The sequence below is a fragment of the Schistocerca nitens genome, chromosome 1, assembly GCF_023898315.1.
Source record: "Schistocerca nitens isolate TAMUIC-IGC-003100 chromosome 1, iqSchNite1.1, whole genome shotgun sequence".
NCBI classification, from domain to species: domain Eukaryota; kingdom Metazoa; phylum Arthropoda; class Insecta; order Orthoptera; family Acrididae; genus Schistocerca; species Schistocerca nitens.
The window spans coordinates 379,701,900-379,723,204 of NC_064614.1; the positions used below are offsets into that span (position 1 = coordinate 379,701,900).

General features: G+C 44.4%; 2 protein-coding genes across 5 annotated transcripts in view; one reads left to right on the forward strand and one right to left on the reverse strand.

Annotated features, from left to right (window-relative positions):
* The window catches only part of LOC126249026 (PAX3- and PAX7-binding protein 1), a 159,517-nt gene that overhangs the window by 120,343 nt on the left and 17,869 nt on the right, over nucleotides 1-21,305 (forward strand). Inside the window, exon 1 of one of the 4 annotated variants that reach the window (XM_049950643.1) lies at nucleotides 4,660-4,824. The exons of 2 other annotated variants lie outside the window; for them this stretch is intronic. The gene's annotated coding sequence lies outside the window, so the exon portion shown is untranslated. Of the gene's footprint in view, nucleotides 1-4,659; nucleotides 4,825-18,493; nucleotides 18,567-21,305 lie in introns of those variants that run through there. One more of the 4 variants, XM_049950663.1, reaches the window with a different exon arrangement.
* The window catches only part of LOC126248391 (uncharacterized), an 824,863-nt gene that overhangs the window by 60,647 nt on the left and 742,911 nt on the right, over nucleotides 1-21,305 (reverse strand). The gene's annotated exons all lie outside the window — the stretch shown is intronic.

Genomic DNA, 21,305 nt, shown 5'->3' on the forward strand with positions numbered 1-21,305 from the left:
TACAGTCTTTAGACAGTGCATGCCATATACGGAGGTCCGGTTGCTTTGTCGAAGCCGTAGCGTAGTTGAGATGGTCGTGAGCCGTGAAGAACAAGGTAGCAGGTTCACGTCCAGCTCCTTCCACTTTTTTCACCTTATGTTTTCTAAAAATTTCTGGGTCTTTATTATTGATTAATAGAAGTATGATCAGCAGACGTCGATGTTATTTACTATAAATAATGTATTGGTTGCAATATTTGTGCAGAAGCCAGTCCACAGTTCGTGGTCTAGTGGCTAGCGTCACTGCCTCCGGATCACGGGGTCCCAGGTCCGATTCCCGGGGTTGGGGATTTTCTCTACCCGGGAACTGGGTGTATGTGTTGTCGTCACCATTTCATCATCATCATTCGCGTTACGGGGTGGCGGCAGGAAGGGCATCCGGCGACGCCTTAAATTAACCACGCCACATCCGCCCATAACCATGCCGACCCTCGGAAAAATGTTGGACAGAGGGACAAGCAAAAGAAGAAGATTTGTGCAAAGGCCAACGACTGGAATGTTTCCCCAGTGACCAGAAAGCTTAACATGACTGCCAGTCTGTCAGTAGAAATCTCATCTTAGATTCAAATGAAATTACGAAACCATTCTCGATCTTGAAATCTATGCGCTGAAGTACGTTATTTCAGAGTGATGATAGTCGCTGTAACAGATAGCTATATTCAGTTTAGAAACGAAAACGGGATGAAGATTCAGTTGAGTTAACGAACAACTCCTACTACTGGTATGTATCTCAGATGGTCGTACAACATTATGTTGCGATACTGTACCAGCAGTTCGTCGTTCAAGCCATCGACGAGTCCAGATCTTCTTCGACAGTCGCTAACATAATTAACGCAGGTATTTTACGTGCGTGTATTTTCGCAAAGCAACAGTGTTGTTTACGCGTCACCTGCAACCGGAAACTGCTACTTCAGAGCGCTTAAGGCCGCAAACCACGATCAGGATGATCCGTGAGATGTAACGGATCGTTTCAGAGCGTGCAGCAAACACGACGGACACCACGTCTGGCGGGCGTCGCGTTGAGAAACACGTCCCGTGTGAGGGCTGCTTTAGACGTCAGGAAGCACCACGAAATTCCACGGCCTCCGCAGGCGCAAACCGCCCTTAAGCGGAAAAGAGCGGACGGCTAGCGGTCCACGGGTAGCAGGCAGGAGCTACTTTCCCGTTGCAAGGGGACGAGTGGTGAGACGAGGCAAGGCGCCGTGAAAGCTGTACAGTGTACTGGCCGCGAGGCGATCCCGCACCAAAACACAGCCCGACCGGGACCACAGTCAACCTCACCTGCGCTCGTGTGTTCTTCGCCCGACTGGGAAATGTGGGCCTCCGCGGTGCGCGATAGCGTAATTGACATTTAAAGCTGAGGCCACGAGTTCGTATCACACGTCGGGTAAAGGTGTGGCCTTTAAGTACCCATATATTTAACTGCGGTCTCGGAAACACTACGGAGGAACTGTCAGTATTGATGCGCTAAACCCGCAACCCGTCAGTGCTATGGCAGATTGATTTAAAGAACTGGCTACAGGGAAGTGATAGGAAAGGTAGATGTGGGGTTAAAGTCTCTTCGGCGACGAGGGATGTATAGACAAAGCACAAAAAATCTGAATCTGGATGGCCGGAGGAGGGATTTGAACCGCTGTTTTCCCGTGTCTCTCTCTCGGGTAATCAATTTCCAGGCACATGCTTTATACGCATTACTCATTCGAGGGTTCTTTTCACTTTAAATTTTTATTTCTGACCATTGGCTCCCATGTACTGTAAGGTAAAGCTGCCTTTTTTCCAAACTACTTATATTGACAGTGACGACGCCACACGAGCGCATGGAATGTGCGTCGAGCCAGCGCTGTGTGGATTTGATTCTGCTGCCAGAATCAAATAGCAGAACGAATGAGTGCAATATTCTTATACCTGTAACGTTACTACCTCTCTTGTTGGTGCACAGTTCTGGCTTTTCGTTTCGTAGTGGAAAAAAACAATAGAGTTAAATCAAGATACCTTTGTATCATCTGTAACCCTCAAGATAAATTTCAGTGATTTAAGATGACATCATATGTTCCTGATCCAGAGACATGTGGACTTAAAGTACAGAAACGGACTGGTAATCTAAAGTTGAAATAATAAAAAAGGAAAATCAAGAAAGATAAATTTGAGTTAAAAACAGTTCTCAGGTAGTGATGCAACTTATCACGACTGTTGTTTACGTTGTACGTCGAGGAAATGATGAAGTGGAGTAAAATTTTGCAAGAAGAATAGGGACTAAACAACCAGTGCTAAAAACCACAGATGAATCAGTGGTTTTGGGCGAAGTAGTTTTCTGGTTTTCTACTATTTGGAACTAATTCACCAGTTGGCAGTTGTTCGTTAATGCGGTAAATACGAAGTCTACTGGTGTAAAATCAAATAAGGTAACAATCAAATGCTCGTGTCTTAAATGGTACTACGGGACACGGGAGCAGAATGTATACATCAGCTCATCTAACATTAAAAACACAGATTGAATGCTCTGAATTTGACAGCTGTATAACCGAACCTGAATTTTAACGTAAACTCAATATCACACTCAGGAAGCTACTGTATTTACTTAATGACTTGTTTATAGTTCCCATTCGTGACAGCTATACCTTGGGAACTAATGCGAAAAGAATTTTCCTCCTCAACACAACTTGTACAATAAGGGGGCATACTCCTCAACTGGTAGGATAAATGGATTCTTTTCTTCATTACTCACCATATGTGCAATATCTTGCAAAACCAGACTTTTTCCATGGGATCTACACTTTTCTTAGCAAGATCTACATTTCCATAACGTAACAGTCTCAAGTCCACCTTACAGAAAAAGCGCTTATTATTATCTTATCATTGACCATCTGGGATCACGTAACAGATTCAATTCCTCTTATTTGTGTTGTTTCCCATCATTCTAGCAGTCTTTGAACGTCTGCCCGCGTAGTCGTTTTCTTTCTTCTGCCTATGTTGTTCCTGATTTCTTATTTTTCTGCTTTAGAAGCCTCATTCGGTAGCTATGTCCAAATAATGTTAACCTACGCTTTACCATTACTTTTGATATTTTCTGAATATTTTGTTAGACCTCGTAATTACTTCTTGTTTTCAAACCATCTATTGTTTACCTTGCACACATTTTAGTAATCCTTCCTTCAAGTATCTCTATTCTGTCCAGCATATAGTTCATTATTAAGTATTTATTAAATATTTATAGGCATATAAATATTCTGGAATAGTGTTGTACTGTATTTCTAGAGATGTATTTCTTATTGTAGGTGTTTTCAGTCTAACCGTCTTCTTTTTCCGATTTACGAATTCTTTCATCTATTATTAAATCTTCTAGTCCATTCTGCTACGTGGTCCCACCAAAATATTAAAATTATTAACTCATTCTGTTTTAGTGTTTCAACAACGTTGTATTTTGGTGCATTTTTTATACTGTATTTGTTATGAATATCTATTTTCAGCTGAAATTCTCCTACCAGTTCTACTAACCTTTCTTTCCAAAAGATGATTATTATTACTTTTCGTATTCCTTCTTTCATTTTTCTATCTGTTCTGGAAAAAATGGCGTTGTTATACGTTTGTATATTAGTAGTTGGTCAAGAATGTTTTTTGTACTGTTGTGGCTAATAAAACTAGTCGACCTATACGGATCAACCCCTAGGAAGTTATCTTAAAAACTTTTCTTCAATAAAACCTTGTTGAGAGCTACCATTAGTTACCTTGCAGTGCCGTGTTTATTCTAGAGTAGCAAGTTTCACTTTCACGCAGTTAGTCTGGTTTAGATTTTCTGCAACCTCCATAAATGTTCGAAGCGAATGCCATGATGGTTGCTCCAGTGAGACCACGACCAGCTACCTTTACTAGCGTTGTCTATCTGAGAGAGTACTCGGGTACAAATGACAATTATATCGGCGAGTCAGCCCTTTATCTTTTCCACTCTGTTAATTCTTTGCTCAAAGGCACACTGGAACTCTCAGTGCGTGCCCAATTTAGACTTGTCTCTTTTCGATGCGTCACTCCGTTTCTATGGAACCACCAATATTTCGTATTGTTAAATTGGTTCAAATGGCTCTAAGCACTATGGGGCTTAACATCTGAGGTCATCAGTCCCCTAGACATAGAACTACTTAAACCTAACTAACCTAATGATATAACACACATCCATACCAGAGGCAGGATTCGAACCTGCGACCGTAGCAGCAACGCGGTTCCAGACTGAAGCGCCTAGAACCGCTCGGCCACAGCGGCCGGCTGTTGTTAAATTTAATGCATATCTTGAAGTGGCAACGCTTGTCCCCAGTGAAACAGCAAAAGCATTACTTCACAGTTCCAAAAAATTATCTCTGTCATACTGGTTGTTACTTGATCTGGAGAACGGATTGTACGGCATGGCAGGATTAGTTAGACCATTGTACGGGCGTCCCGACGCCGTTGGCCTGGCACTAGCGAGGACAAAGACTCTTCAGAGGCAGCCGTCGGTTGAACAACCTGCCGGCAGAGGCTGCCTCGGCAGCGGACGGGGCGCGCGTTTTTTGCCCAGCTGGCCGGCCGCCGGTTTAAGGTCAGCGTAGCCGATCACGTGACCGGCGGCGCGCTGGCGGCCGCCATCTTGGATCCGGAGTGTTCGCGCCAACGCCGCCATTGTCTACAAATGTGTATAGGTTATGTGCTGCGGTGCTTGAAACACGAATAGCAGTGCGGGCAGGGAGAACAAAAGGAGGCAGGCGTCGCCGTCGCCGCCGCCGCCCGACGCCATTGTTGCAGCTTACAGCCAGTGTGGTGGGTATTTGCTCTGCTAGCTCGCTCCTTCAGACAAGAGCGGCGTACACTTGGATTTTATGAGGGATAACTTAAAACTTCCCTCCTCCGTAACATACCTTCATATCCCAGAAGATGTAAAAGTAGCTGAAACCGTACTTTCTGAGTTTGCACGCTTCATTTCTGTTGATTAGCGTAATACATCCTTGTCTCCATTGACTCAGTCTTTAAGAACTTCATCCGGTGCTGATGGGCTGCAGCCTATAATGTCCTTCTAGATAATCATTTATCTCTCTCTCTCTCTCTCTCTCTCTCTCTCACACACACACACACACACACACACGTACATACACAGAGTCTCTCCTTCCCACATTACCCCAACCCCAACCCCAACATACTCCCTACAGATAGTTACATTTCTCAACCATGGAAAAGCGACAATTCATCCGTGTTATCTTTTCGCGGTAATTGCCAGTGGACCCTATATCCCCTCCGTCTTTCCAGTTTTCTTGTCTTTAATTTTTATTTAACTGATTAATAATCCTTTACGCTGCTTCGAAATTTGCGCTGTTGTGAAATTTTGTGTCAGAGAATAAATGTACAGGACTAGGAATAGAACCAGGACCCCTGTTCTTCGCGAGCAGTGCCTTTGCTGAATGAGCATTCGAGCATAACTCATGATTAGCTGTCTCGCTTCAGTTCAGTCGGTGCCTGTCCGTACTTTCCACACTGCAAACAAAATATGCATATCTCGATGGACAAACACTGCCCGGAGGAAGGAAAGGCTTCGTGTACGACACCCTCTGCGGTACGCAGTTCTTATCTACCAGAAAATTTGGCTAATTTATTATGTTTCTCACCGCACTAATCATTTTCCTCTAAAACGACAAGTCGATTTCCGTAGAAACATATCCATGGACGTGGCATTTAAATCTGCGGAATACAACAATTCTTCTTCTAGGGAACGTGTATCATAGCAGTGTCGACGCACCTGTTGAAGTATGTTATACAAGTGTTGCGGCACCAGAAGCAAGAGCGACAGATTCCGGCTTGGAGCGGTCTTTGCCGTATGGGTTTTTACGGCATCCGCTTCTCCTCGCAACTGCCATTTGTCGAAAGGCCTTAACCTGTTAACAACTTGTAGCTGCTTCAGAGAATTACTTTTCTGGGAATTTTCTCCGTCTTGGGAACTACTGGGAAGGGGAATGGGTGGGGTAGTCGAATTTGTTTTGCAGCTAGGTTAGGTGAGTTCATTACTACAGCGATTTTCAGTTTACTCTGACCTTCTTGTCCCGTTAGAGCTATTGTGGTCCTCGTGACATCATCGCACATACCAGACGCGAAACTCACTAGCGTCCGTTACCGTCTTCTCCCAACATGCTCTGTCTGCGGCTGTTAGCTACCTGACACTTTTCTTTAAAATGATAAGTGATTGGACTGACAGGTGACAGAGCTCTTTTCTGGCCAGTCAAATACTGTACTGTCGTATTTTACAAGTCCACCATGCATTGAGACCTACTGCCAAGAACTCAGCACAGCAGTTGTAGACAGTTTGTGGAATGCAGGGCAGATGTGCAGCCTCAGTGCAGGAGTATTATTTGATGATGCCTTCACGTATAATTTCCTCCAGCATGTGAGACATTAGTTTTCCTTTCTTCTCTTATCTGTTATGTTTTAAGGGGATGAGGTCTATATCCATCCAGTCGACGTATCGCCACGGTTCACAGGTTAAAACACACTATATAAAATCTGCGAGATAACTTTTTCTTCAGCAGCATATATGAAACTTCCACTTCAAATCTGATCGTCCTTCCATTTCGTACGTGTAGCATGCAGACTAGTTAGCATTCTGGATCTATATTTAACAAAGAGGTAGCGGAGAAAACCACTTTCTTTCTCTTGCAGCCCAAAACCCAGTATGAAATTTACGTGCTGAGAACAGCCTCACTCTAGACCACATACACTACTTAGAAATACCAGGAAAATTATACTGATTCGATCATTCGACTTCTTGATCCTAATGTGTCTGAATCAAAGCTATACTAACAGTTTTTCCCTGCTGTCCATGTGTTATGGATTGAGGAGCATGGGATAACCCCCTCCAACACCCTACTTCCTGTTACTATAAGAAATTCTAAGCTTTTGCGCCTGAAATGTACGTGTAAATTAATAAAAAATGGTTCAAATGGCTCTGAGCACTATGGGACTTAACATCGTAGAGTCGCACTTAGTTGATTAGAAGTATCATTTCTTTCTTAGCCCACAGAGCAGCAGATACAAATCCGAAGAAATTAATTCATTTCGAGACGTGTTCCCGCTGTAGGGAGGAGACTTACACGTTGGCTACATTGTGAGGCCAGTCAAGAATTGGCAGATGACAATTGTTGTGTTATGAGACCAAGCTGTGTGGTCATCGGTCCTTTCGACAGCGAAATGATTAAGAGTTTCTGTAGAGCGAGGGAAAGGCAATGGGGATTTTTTCCTGGTTCAGTCAAGGTGAATTCGAAGTTGGTTTTCGTTTTTCAACAAGTTGCATTTGATTCCTTGTGTTCTCATCTTGGGGAAGTGCAGTGCCGCTCCACCTGAAATACAGTGTCGTCCACAGGTGATTAAACCTTAAACACTCACACGATTTGTGATAGACTGGAATCGAATTTCCCCGCTTTTCGCAAGCAGTCATCATAACCTGGCTATCTTAGCAGCTAAAACCTTAATTGCCACTCGTTTTCCTCCAGGTATTTCCGAACAGATGTAGACGGTTCTCGATTCCGGAGTAGAGCTACCAAAGACTCAGATATGAGAAGGAGTGTGTGTTACCCTGGCTCAAGAGTCGTCAAGACGCAATTTCTCTGGTGTTTCAGCAGTTATTTGCAGATTCGTTTTTGTTTTGTGTAGCTGGAGTCAGGCCAACAATATACGTCGGTTATCACCTCTTCTATGCGATGTCCAGTAGCGACGGAAAGCGTCGGTTTCTTTCTCGTTGTAAATAAAATTATTTTTAAAGCGGAATTTTACGTACCCAGTTGACAGTGCTGTCGCAGGTTAGTCTATCGATATTTATATCAGTGGCAGTAAAACACGCCAGCAACGATTCAGTAGCGCTGGGTGCTTAGGCTAGCAGTCAGCGCGAGCCAGGCAGTGCTATAGCTGCTGGATTACTGGTTATTCTCCGGGTTTTGCTGTTCCTTTTAATACACATCGGTAAACCAATATCGCACTAGACTAAACTGGGGCCGCTCTATCGAATGGGCACGTAAATTTCCGCTTTAAAAGTCGTTTTGTTTATAACGGGAAAGAAATCGACGTTTTCCGTCTATACTGGGCGTCACATGGAAGCGCTGTTTGTTTGGGCTGACTCTAACTACACAACGCAAAAACCAAATTGCAAATATCTGCTGAAACACCAGAGAAAATATGCCAGATTAGGAGAGACACCATATATAATCATTTTAAATAATCTCACTGAAATGAAATTTAGGTAACTGGTATGGAAGAAATGAAGATCTAACAATAGATTGGAGAACCATGTGTGTTTGTCCGGAAGTGAAGGTTGAAAACCAGTGACAATGAAAGTGTGAGGGAAAGTATGAGAATGACCTGGAGGCGCGCTCAGACAGCATAATGATTTCGAATTGATTCCTCGCGAAAAACTGGAGCGATACACGATAGATCAGTGTATCCAGATTTTGAAAGTGCATTTGAAGTAAGGTGAGTGCTATGCAGAGACCGTTCGAAGACTTCGTGTAATTTTTGGTAAGTGAAACGCGCCTAATGTATAGAGGCTGGTAAGGAAATTTGAAGATATAGGATCGACCGTGAACATTCAATCACGTGGACGTCCTCATTATTGTTGATCGGCAGAGGATGTCACTCTCGTCAGTGAGAGCGTCATTGCGAGTCCGGTAAGTCATTCGCCGCCGTTATCAACGGCTAGCCAGTCAGAGAAGCAGTTTGCACCGAATTTTAACAAAAGAGCTGCGTTTGCATCCTTTTACGATCCGACTAACACAAGAGTTGAAGCCGATGTGCCATTTGAAGCATCGAATATTTGTCGATTGCCGGCCGGGGTGGCCGAGCGGTTCTAGGCACTACAGTCTGGAACCACGCGACTGCTACGGTCGCAGGTTCGAATCCTGCCTCGGACATGGGTGTGTGTGATGTCCTTAGATTACTTAGGTTTAAGTAGTACGAAGTTCTAGGGGACTGATGACCTCAGAAGTTAAGTCCCATAGTGTTCAGAGCCATTTTTGAACCCTACATTCATTTATAAACACCCTGTATTTTTGTTTGCGTCGTGGTTGTTGTGCTCCGTCCGTTAATGGCGAACAGTTACTCGACTTGAGCGATGGCTTGTATACGTACGGCAGGCGAGCTGTGGAGAAGAAGGGTTGGCGTACATCCTGCTCCTCCGAGCGTGGAAGGAAAGAGAGCACACATAGGCACACGTGGTGCCGCGTCTGGCGGGCGCTAGGGTTGTGGCAGGGTCGTTGACCACACACATCCTGCGTGGCGCCGGGCGGCGCGGGGTGCGTGGCGGCCCGCATCTGCCGCCTCCGGCCTTTGTGCCCGTGGCTGGGCGGGGCGGACACCGGCCGCCTGCTTCGGTTTCTCGAGTTATTTCTGTAATAATAACTGTGAGCCGAGGGCGAGGTGAGACGGGGCGAGGCTCGAGTCGGTAGCCGGCCTTGGGGCAGCGTCGCCAACCGAGTGCCAGCCGCGGCCGCAAAGATCCGGCACACTTGGAGCACTGGCCCGTCGGGGCCTCTGCTCTGCTCTCCTCCTCTACACTCAACTCGCGAGCGCCTAGTCTCATCTGCTGGTCTCTCGTGCCGACACGGCAGTATGCAGTTTTGCTGCAGCGTCGGCGAGAGCGCATCCTAAAATAGCGGCCGCCGATTGGACTTTGCGGAACGGGCGCCTGAACCGAGTGGCCTTCGTAGTGAACGGTATCGCCTCAGCCTGTCTTGCAACACCGGTGCCCTTTCTGGCAGCTGATCTTGGAGGACAAGCGTGATGAGGGCACGCGACCTTCGCGCATTCCGCTTTTGCCACGGCCTCTCGTGAAGCGTCTTCATCCAAAATGTGTCTTCTAAACGACGTATGTCAAATTTCGTGTTAGCCATAGTAGCTATTCTCGGCAAACCGATACGTAATAATAAAATCCTTCTACTCTTATAGCGTCGTTACTATGGCAGTGTACTTTCAGAATCCACAGCATCATCAGTTTTTGAGTAAAGAACTTCACTGCGATGTCAATACGCCTGAAACGCATGCGCGTGAGAGCTGTACTGGATCCTCTATTGCAATTCGCGAAATTCTTTTGTAATAGATAAGCAATTACGTATGAAAGTATATAGATTCTTGTTATAGCTTATACTGTACCTGTGAATTTTGTTGATTTACTTTGTATACAAGATCCCAATGGCGAAACTCGTACATCTTCAGCATGCACAGTTTTCGAAGATGACACAACAAGTTTCAGAGGTATTGAGATATCCATGCAATTTGTCATTGTCTTCGCAACTTGTGGTGTAATCTTCGTAAACTCTATGTGGTGCATGTGCGAATTGCTCCACACACAAAAGAAATCAACAAAATTCGTAGGCATACCATAAATTTCAACAAAAATCTTAAAATATTCTTTTGTAATTCTGTGTCTGTACCACGAGAGTTACGAAAATTGCAACTAAGAATGCACTACAACTCTCACACATACGCCTTTCTGCCGTGCTGACATATTTAAAAACTGAAGCCCTGACAATGAAACAATGACTTCGAAATGGCGTTAGACGAGTAACAATGCCATAAAAGATAGTAGATGGATTTTGTCACAATGATTGCGACACACACACACACACACACACACACACACACACACACACACCACAAGCCACACTTACTGCTGCCTCGTAATATCTCACAGAATTCATAGCCCCAGAACTGTGTTTCAAGGTATGCTGTGTCGTCGTTACTTCCATCACAATTCGTTTTGTTTGTATGTATTTATGGTTGTCTACTTGGAATTTTTAAAACATAGACGCGGAACTCCGTCTCTCTGCCGCGTAACAACCTACTGGCGATCGTGGGAAGAACAGATCCTCTGTGTGCTATAATTTATCTAGTTTTTCATTGCGATTGTCACCGTGCCTTACTTATATGAGTAAATACGTTTCAGAAGTTTAAAGACCTCTACTAGATTTAATTGGCGGCATATTTCGTGTTTCATGGATTCAGAGTTCAAAAGATAAATTAAAAGATTTGGTGTGTCAGCCACCCTTGTTTTTTTGTTTCGAGGTTTTACACCTTATCTTCAGGTAGATCAGGGGATTACCTGACAGTTTTCTTTTCAGTTTATAGTTTGTTGTCTGCCTTACGCTTAATTTCGCTTCAGATTAGTTACTTTGTGTCGTTTGTTATCATAATATGGCAAGGTATAAGTTATAAACAATAACAAAGCTTCTTGCAAGATGTTCCAGCATAAAGAACACCGATGATCTTTACGTATACGCATTTGTGGCATTGAACAACACACAAACAAAAAACAGAAACACTAAGAGATCGGGCATGAGTAGAAGTACAGTATCTTGTGAGCGAAAGAACATTACCAGCTCACACTGTACTATTGTCCGCCCCTGGTAGCTGAGTGGTCAGCGCGACGGAATGTCATACCAAACGGCCCGGGTTCGATTCCCGGCTGGATCGGAGATTTACTCCGTTCAGGGACTGGGTGTTGTGTCGTCCTTATCATCATTTCATCTCCATCGACACGCAAGTCGCCGAAGTGGCGTCAAGTCGAAAGACTTGCACCAGGCGACCGGTCTACACGATGGGAGGCCCTAGCCACATGACATTTTTTACTGTGCTGTTGAACAGATGGATATATACAGGGTGATCAGAAAGAGTCTGAAAAGCTTGTAACGTTGTTGCAGGGTATGTATGCTGAGATATAATTATTAAGAAAAAAAGCGATACGTTGCGCCGTTTTTTATTTATTTAGCGTGAAAGGTACCCAATGAGGCTCTTGCGCGCACAAATTCAAGCGGCCCGTCGGAGCGGTGTCGCCAAACGTGTGAATCGTTATGTTACCCAAAGCCGAACAAAGCGGCGAAAAAAAATTTAAAAAAGATAGAGAAGGAGGAGAGAGAGAGAGAGAGAGAGAGAGAGAGAGAGAGAAGTAAAAATTGGACATGGGATGGTAGTAAAAACGAACCCGAACAAGAAGCTGAGCAGTCTCGTGTACCATTATCTATTCTATGAGAGCAACTGACACTAGTTGTATCTGTGGGGCTGCTTGAATTTGCGTGCGCAACGACCTGTGTAAATAGCTTCGTTATTCTTTCCAGTGTTTGAGTTCAGTGCCATACTACGATAACAACTTTTCTGATCCGAAACAAACAACTGGCCATATCCAGAAAAAGAAATTGTCATGTAATGCACTGATCGACCTGAAGATGAAGGTGTAAGTCCCTCAAACGCTTCGTGGAGAAAAATAAATGTGGTTCGGCACTGATAATTGTTTTAATTTGTCTTTATATCACAAAGATTCACAATTTCCAAATCACAGTCCATCATAAGGTGATTCAGAGCACAACCACGTGGGTGAAGAAGTACTTTGTCCATCCATATACCTTAAGTCCAACCTCGTCGTATGAGTCGTACCTGAGCAGTGTTGTGGAAGATAACAACTGTTTTCTAACCTTAGAAATTAATTGAAGTTTGCTGCTTCCGCCGGCCGCGGTGGTCTCGCGGTTCTAGGCGCGCAGTCAGGAACCGTGCGACTGCTCCGGTCGCAGGTTCGAATCCTGCCTCGGGCATGGATGTGTGTGATGTCCTTAGGTTAGTTAGGTTTAAGTAGTTCTAAGTTCTAGGGGACTGATGACCACAGCAGTTGAGTCCCATAGTGCTCAGAGCCATTTGAACCATTTTGCTGCTTCCTTGCATGCCTGTGTGGCCGAGCGGTTCTAGGCGCTTCAGTCCGGAACGGCGCTGCTGCTACGGTCGCAGGTTCGAATCCTGCCTAGGGCATGTCCTTAGGTTAGTTACGTTTCAGTAGTTCTAAGTCTACGGAACTGATGACCTCAGATGTTAAGTCCCATAGTGCTTAGAGTCATCTGCTGCTTCCTTTCCTCCTCAACTGATACTATTTTCAAGCCCCTAGCTTATAGTGACACGCAGTGCTAATCCCAACGTTTGTATCCGTGTTATGGCAGATCGTACATTCAACGTGTTAATCTGTACTCACCGGCTAAAAATAATCACATTTAATTCTGAGCAGTGTCCATAGTGCCATTTGCAGTTCGCGGTTTATCAAGAGTAATCATGTGTGTAATGAGAGCTATCCTTCACGTTTAACATCCTACGAATACCTACACGAAGAACCACAAGTTTAGTCGCAGTTTGACCAAAGAAAGTTTAGATCGTCGGAATCGGGCTTGTTAACTTGAAGCATAACCCACAACGTATCATGAATGTTGAACATAGACTTGTCTCTAGGGACGGATCTCATAGTCAGATGTTTTCCGCGACTTTAGCTTCGGAAGCAGAGTCCGTGATTTCCGATTGTCTTTAGCTTCTTTAAAACACTACTGCAACTAAATATCGGGAAAGACCGTTATCTGGTGGGAGGTTTTTTAATCGTCTTCCCTGGCCATTGTCGGAGTTGTGTATCTGTTGATTTCGGCGCAAAAAGGCTTTGACTGAGGTCTGATCCGGACAGACGACGGCCAGAGATTTCGGTTCCTTGACCGCCAACGGTATCCCCGCGGTCAAAACAAGTTTGCTCTGACTCACACCTGCTGTGTACTACACTCAATACACAGGTACCGACATTCCTGTCGAGTACGGGGAAAGCCCCCGACAGTCTGCGAGGAAAGTGAAACACCGTCTGACTAAATTCCGCATCCGTGTCTAGCTCCCTTTGGCTTTCAGAACAAAAACCGGAAAATGGTGATTTCTGATTAATAAAAATACAAAACGAGACCACATGATCCACAGCGTCGTTACGACTCATCTCCAAAGGGGAATATGTTCAGGAAATTCTTTACTGATATGGCTTTCGCTCGTTGTCACGCATGTAGAACGATTTCCGGTATAGACTAATGCTTACGTATAAAGAAATGTAAAGACTAAGTAATAAATCATCTAAATATCAGGGTCTAAGGACCCGTCTGCTAGAGGAAATTGATGAACGAAGTAATTAGTCAAAGTTAAACCCAACTGCACTTGTTCCTTTAGTTCGGTGAAGTCTTAAAATTTTGCATTTAACATCGAGTTTGTGATTGCTATCCGCCAGTGACTTAAATTTTGCTTTTCATATGCTTGTAACAGTTATTTTATGGTCAGCTGTAACATATTAAGTATTTTTTTTACTTTTATGCGATATCGTTTGCTAAAATAAATTTTGTCGCCGTCTCTTTCACCACTATTCAGCGTCAAGCAGGGAAAACCTACGGCGGAGTCTGAGATTGGGGTCAAGAGAACGTGGATGTCCGCTCAACGTGAACGCTACGGAGAAAGCGACGCTATTGCGGACAACTTGGTTTTCACGGTATTTACATTTTATTCATCCCGATTTTGTTACCAACAAGTACTTTGTTGAATCGTACCCACTCCTACAGAGAAGCTGGAAAATGCGGGCACTACGTATCAATATATTCGAACTGTATGTTACTTCGTGAACGGTTGTAGATGTCGCATGGAGGTTTTCGGAAAATGATGGCACGTCGAGAGGGATGTACGTGAGTTCGTTAGTCGTCGTAGCCATTGTATCAACCGCGACGCTGAAGCAAATGTTTGTTTTTGGAACTGATATACTTTTTTAACGTTATTCGAAAAGTCGAGGTCAGCAGTATTACACTCATTAAAGTTGACATTGAAGCTTTCCGCAAAAATATCCGAGAAAAGTGCACATGTTTGTAAGGCAAAGGGGCTGGTGTCGGCTGTTCCGATATAAACAAAGCCAAGATGACGCTTTTATGCATGGCTCTGTCGCTTTGTGCTGCAAGAAGACATGCCTAAGCTTCTAAGATAAAATGTATTTCTTTCTGGTCCCACTTCATACGACACAAGTACAGGGTGAGTTACAATTGTTGTAAATTCAACTGTATACACGTTTCTAGCGTTTCAGAAGGCGCTTATGAAAGTCAGTTCAGATGTGTGTATGCCTGAGTAGATTGTGGTATTCATAACAGTATGTGGCGAACACTGAAGAAAGTATGTAATTGTATAAAACTTGTAGGCTGCATAACACTGATCAACTATGAACATCGGAGTGGGTGCTGGGTATGGGGTTAATTTATTTCGAATTCTAAGAACTGGCGCAACAATAACGCCGTCTGCTACGCAGATGCACGTGTGATAGCCAACGTAGCAGACCTGTATACTCGTCATGTGGATGGCAGAGTCGCCATCGTCGGGTTTCTTTCTCTCTGGCCTCTCAGTTGACTCACATATTTAACCCCTTAATATGCGTCGAATGACGGGCGTCCGGGGGAACGATTGATTGCCCCCACAGCGCTGCTTCTAAAATTAAAACGGCTGAGCCACTTGTTCTCAGCCGCCTTGTCACGAACATGCTTCAGACAATATCCTCACCCGTATAGCAGTCTGGTACAGCGCGTGATCGATAAGTAGCTTTTGGGGATCGCTTTACTTTTACTTATTTTGTCGTCTGTTTATTCCTAGTAAGTTCAAATCACCATTTCTAGTAGAAAACGAACATTTCGACAGGTTTTCCTCTTTTTCGCCATAACTCTATTCCCTCCGAGAAAAACCGTAGCGCTGGCTGCTTTCCAGGCGACTGGAACGTTTGTGGGGGATTTTTGTGACGCCTACGTTGGCAGCCGCTCAACCGCGAAAGGCTAGCGTCGTGGGCTGCAAGGCGCAGGTCTTAGCGGGACTTGAGTAATTCCCTGCAACGTTCCGCAATAAAGCTGTGCCACTGTGTGTGTGTTGCTAGCCCAGCTAACATCGGCTGGGGCAGTGTCGGCCGCCACCTAGCAAATGGCACGCGCACGAGCGGCCGAAATACCAGTCGCAAGAGTAACGGGCCTGCCTCCTGGGTCAACTGCAGCCCAACCGTCAGCTGAGCCCGCTTGGCAACGCCGACACCTTGTGACGTCACATACACTTTCGCTCGCGTTTGTCTGGCTGCCGTCCGCCTCGCGTCGCGCCAGTACATCCAGTACATCCGGTACGGCCTATCAAACGGCTCCCAAAACTGTTGGCCACTCTTTGTAGAGCCATCTCGGCAGGAAACTTGGCCGCCTATCGAGGCAGCTAGGATCAGACAGAAGCCAGACTTTCGTACTACTCACATAAATGAAAAATAACTGCCTTTCGCGCTCACCATCCTTGTTTTCCATTCCACCGTGTTTCCGTAAATTCAAGGCAATACCAGCTTGAAGTGAGTTCCGCCGCTCAGTGTTTAACGTTTGGTAGGCTATCCTAATTCTCTTACTCCCCTACGGCGAAGGCAAAAAATGCTGCTGCTCAGACCGAAGACTCATTTGATGCAACTCTCCATGCTAATCTGCCCTCCACAAGTCTCTTCATCTCTGCATACCTGCTGTAGACTATATCCATTTGTACTGGTTTGCTGTAGTCAAGCCTTAGTTTCCCTCTACTTTTTTACCCTCCCCCTCCCCCGCCCCCCCCCCCCCTCTCCAGCACACACCCAAACACAAGTTCCCTCCATTATCAGATTGGCGAGTTCTTGATTCAACAGGATGTGTCGTGTCAACCGATCCATTCTTTTAGTCAAGTTGTCTTACAAAGATCTATTCCCATTCACAAGATTCAGTAAGCCGTCTTTGCTAATTGTATTATCCCGTCTACCCATCCTTTCTTCAGCATTCTTCTGTAAAACCGCATTTCAAAATATACAGACTTCCTAACCGTGATGAAAGTCCATGTTTCACTCTCATATATGACTACGCTCTAGATAAACACTCTCAGAAGAGAATTTCCAATACTAAAATATGCATTCAGTGTTGTATTTTCTCTCTTTCAGAAAAGCCTTTCTTGTTTGTTCTAGCCTGCATTTTATTTTGTCTTTGCCGCTGCCATCGTCAGTTACTTTGCAGTCCAAATAACAAAACTTATATAGTACTTTTCTTATTGAAAAACCAGCAACCAGTTGCACGAAATAAATTTTATTTCTTTACCTGTTTGAGGCACTTAGTGCCTCCTTCAGAAGATGGTAATGATAATATTTTGTTATTATTATAATAATAATTATTATTATTGTTATGTTGTTGTCGTTGGTATTGTTATCAGCGAGCGTCAAAAATGCGTCAAAACACTCGCTAATAATGCGATAATTATGATATTCTGAAGAAGGGCACTAACTGCCCGAAGCTGATAAAGAAATAAAATCTCTTCGTGCAGTTGGTAATGATTTTTATCAACAAAATGAAATACACCTACTGAAAATGGACAAGTACTGAAAGTATTTGTGCTATCTCATTCAAAATGTTCAAATGTGTGTGAATTCCTAAGGAACCAAACTGCTTAGGTCATCGGTCCCTAGACTTACACACTACTTAAACTAACCTACGCTAAGAACAACACACACACCCATGCACGTGGGAGGACTCGAACCTCCGGCGGGAGGGGTCGCGCAGTCCATGACATGACGCCTGAAACCGCGCGGTCACTCCACGCGGCTGCTATCTCATTCTGTAATTTAATTCCCTGAGCATCATCTGGTCTAATTCGACTACACTCCATCTCCAAGAATGCGAAAATGAAGGGAAAGGGAAGAACATACCTGTTCATTGAGCCGACATGCTCAGACAGAATTTCAGTTAGGCTCTCTACTGCAGAGTATAAAACGAGCGAATGGAGATTCACAAAAATTTGAAGACAAAAAGGGGAGTTTTTTTATTTCAGTTAGTCCACAATAGCAAATCCTGAAGTTGTCATATATATGTAATAACGTAAAAAGGAAATGCATCAAACGGATTTGGATGGTAGGGTGAACACAGTGCAGTGAAAAGAAACATTCATTCGACAAATACCGGGAAAAGCAGTATACATTAGCTCAAGTAAGCTTAGCTGATGCAGCAAAACACGCAGAAAAAAAACTTTCTTCACCTTCGACATACTTTCATGCAACACTGTTCACCAGCTCCGTGAACTTTGGAACACAAGCTCGTGAAATTCAAAACAAAGTATCCTTATGAAATTCCTTGTATCTCCGGAGGTCCGTTATTGAACTCTGTCTCTCTCTTATTTTCTACATCGTAGACGACAGAACGCACTATTAAGTTTCCACTAAGGGCCAGTGTATTTATAATATATGGAAATGCGGCCTTGGCCTGGAAAAGAAACATTGGAAAATTCGAAGTAGGGAATGAGCAAGAAATACTAATGTTGGCACGTTACATTAATATTTCGACAAAGTCTTCTCGATACACTTAGTTCGGCATCTGACAGATTTCAGTATGCGAATAATAAACTGCTCAATTAATATAGTTCATGAGTGTGTAAATTCGTTATACAGCGCTTCCGGTCGTCCCAGATATTCCTAAAACATGCCTGCTTGAGGCCAGCGGCTCATGAAGGAGCCGCACGAGTGGCACTAGAACAAGTGGTGTGTCGTTATCAGCCGCCTTTATCTCTCTCCAAGGACAGTGGTCTCTTGTTAGGAAGATTTGCTCATTGTGAAGCATGTGACGATCTGGCCGGACACGGACGTCCTGAGTTCCTCCGAGTTATACAGCGTGCTGGTGATGAACGAGTGGTTTGTCTGCGTTTTGTAGGTAAGTACCACCGCCCGTTGCCGTTCTGGCGCCGAGTGATACGACATGTCCGCCATTATCAGTATGCGCGATTCCCTGATAAGAGATAAAAACAACCTCTACTACCAGAGAGAACTCTCACTTTAGTATTTCTACGCTCCATTGACGTAACGACACATTTCTCTTCCAGCAGCGTAGTTAAATCACTGTGCAGACATCTTTTGCGTTAGCTTAAAATCATCTAAGATTACGTCTGTTGTAGAGAGGTGACGCTGTGGCTAAAACACGATTCGTATTCGGGAAGAACGTAGTTCTTATCTCTCTGTCCGGCCACCCAGATTTACATTTTCCATGTGTTCCGTGTATGTCGGGGTGGTTGCTTCGATCCCATCTCTAACTGAGCGAGTGCTCCACTTTTAATGATTTACATGTCGACGACACGTTAAACTTAAAGTTTCCATGCCTTTCATTCGCACAACTTTTCTGCGTAAGGTGTTGATCGATTGGCCAGTTTAGCATCGTTCATATAGATTTTGGAATACGACAACTACTTCAACAACACCTTTGGTTTAGTATGTACAATTACTGACTTCGTACATCGTATCACCAGTTCGCTTACTGTAGACGCTGTTTCACGTACATCTCAGACTGCTGATTTCAAAAAAGCGAAAAAATAAAATGTCGGATTGGATCATCGACTGTTGACATAAAATTCTCACCAAGCAAGGATGATAAAGGGTTGGGGGGGGGGGCGGGGGGGCGTACGGAAGGCATACAGTAATGTGCACTGAGAAAGTTTGTTTTCACTGCCTCGCAATAATTTGAAAATGGCGTTCAAATCATCCATCCGTGATCCGGAAGCGCCTTCTTCGCAAACGCCAAGTCTCTGTCAGTTATTCCAACTCATCGAGGCGGCGTTGTACTGTACCCTTATCGTTAGTTTGCTGCACATGCCAGACGGTGCAAAACACGCGTTTTGCTTCGACGGTCTGTTATCTCCCCTCAGAGCGAATAGCTGTTTCATCCTTACACAGCGCCGATAAAGTCCACGCCAGTTGTTAGATAACGGTTTGAAAATCAAATTCGTCTCGTCGTTTCTCCCCCCCCCCCTCCCCCCCCCCCTCCTCGCACTTTGCACCCCGTTCCGGCAGAGGGTAGCCGTAGCAACCGGGAGGCCCGACTTGAGCGGCCAGCGCTCATCGCCGCCTTGACATTTACCTGCTTAGCGACGCCGCGCCGGCTCAGCTGACACACTTTGCGTCTGGTCGGGCGCCGTCTGCAGCGGTTCGCTGCGAAAACAAACACCGCTCGTGCGCTGGAGCTGGCGGAGCTGAACTATATTCCTACCTGTCATGTTTGTTTGCAGACGCCTCCTCCACCCGAGCGAGTCGCTCCTTACGATTCGTGTACACTCTGGTCTTGGCGCTGCTCGCCGTTTTGTATTTCTCTCGCGTTTTGTCAGTAAGGAACCACTTAATGACAATGAAAAGCAGGAGGGCAGGTCGTGAAGAATAATAAGTGACCGGATTTTAATATTTCGAATGTCTTTTTCAACTAAACACTGGATGTAGAATCGCCTTAAGCCAGAACGTTTCTCTTCTCTAAAATATTAGTAAAGTTGCATTCAGTAATGCTTTTTAATGGTGCCTCGAGCATTATGATGCTTTGCTTGACTGAGGAAAGTACGGTATTGTTTTGGTCGTAAAACTATAGTTACAGTAATAATAATAATAATAATAATAATAATAATAATAATAATAATAATAATAATGAAGGGGTTGGGGGGGGGGGACTAAGGAAGGCATACAGTAATGTGCACTGAGAAAGTTTGTTTTCACTGCCTCGCAATAATTTGAAAATGGCATTCAAATCATCCATCCGTGATTCGGAAGCGCCCTCTTCGCAAACGCCAAGTCTCTGTCAGTTATAACAACAATAATAATAATAATAATAATAATAATAATACTGTACAGGGTGTCAGTAAAGTCGCAGTACCCCTATTGACTGTTTCCCAGCGGAACTTTAAATACCGCGAACATCAGTGCATGACCACATTAAGAGAGTTTTGAGAATGGAAGTGTTGACACGAAAGTATGTGAATGAATTATCTGACAACGACAAGGAGCAGCGAGTTGCAGCCTGCCATGCTTTGTCGGCACAACTTCCAAGCGCTGTGTCTCGCTCAATGTGAATATGCGATATATCGGAGTCCACAGAGGAGCAATATCGTTTTTGGTCTATGGAAAATCCCAATATTATGTATAAGATTTATGAAGAACCCGTATGACGTTATGGGCCGGGATCTCAACACGATGCCCGTTCTAACCATATTTTTTTAAGGACACATGAATGCAAATTAGTATTAGGACGTGCTGCAATCGTGCTTAGTACATCAGCTCTAAGACATAGGAATCGTAGAATATGTGGTTACAGCAGGACGAAGCTCCAGTATACTTTGCTATTGCGTATAAACGAGCGTCCATAGCAGCATCAAACCAGTTTTCCGATTGAAGACCACAACAAGCAAACAAACAAATAGTAACTTCAAAAACTAAACAAGATATTTACGTAGTTTGTGCTTTGCGTTGTGCGTCACGTCTGGGGCACTATCGGAAGCAAATACCCAGAGAAAGTAGCCACTGTTGATTACTCGTGCAACATCCACTTTGTGCCTGGCTTTCGGTCCGCAGGCTCAGAGAAAGTGGCACTTCACTTAGCGGTGTCTGAGTTGTGCAACTGAAATTTACTTTTGCTTATGAT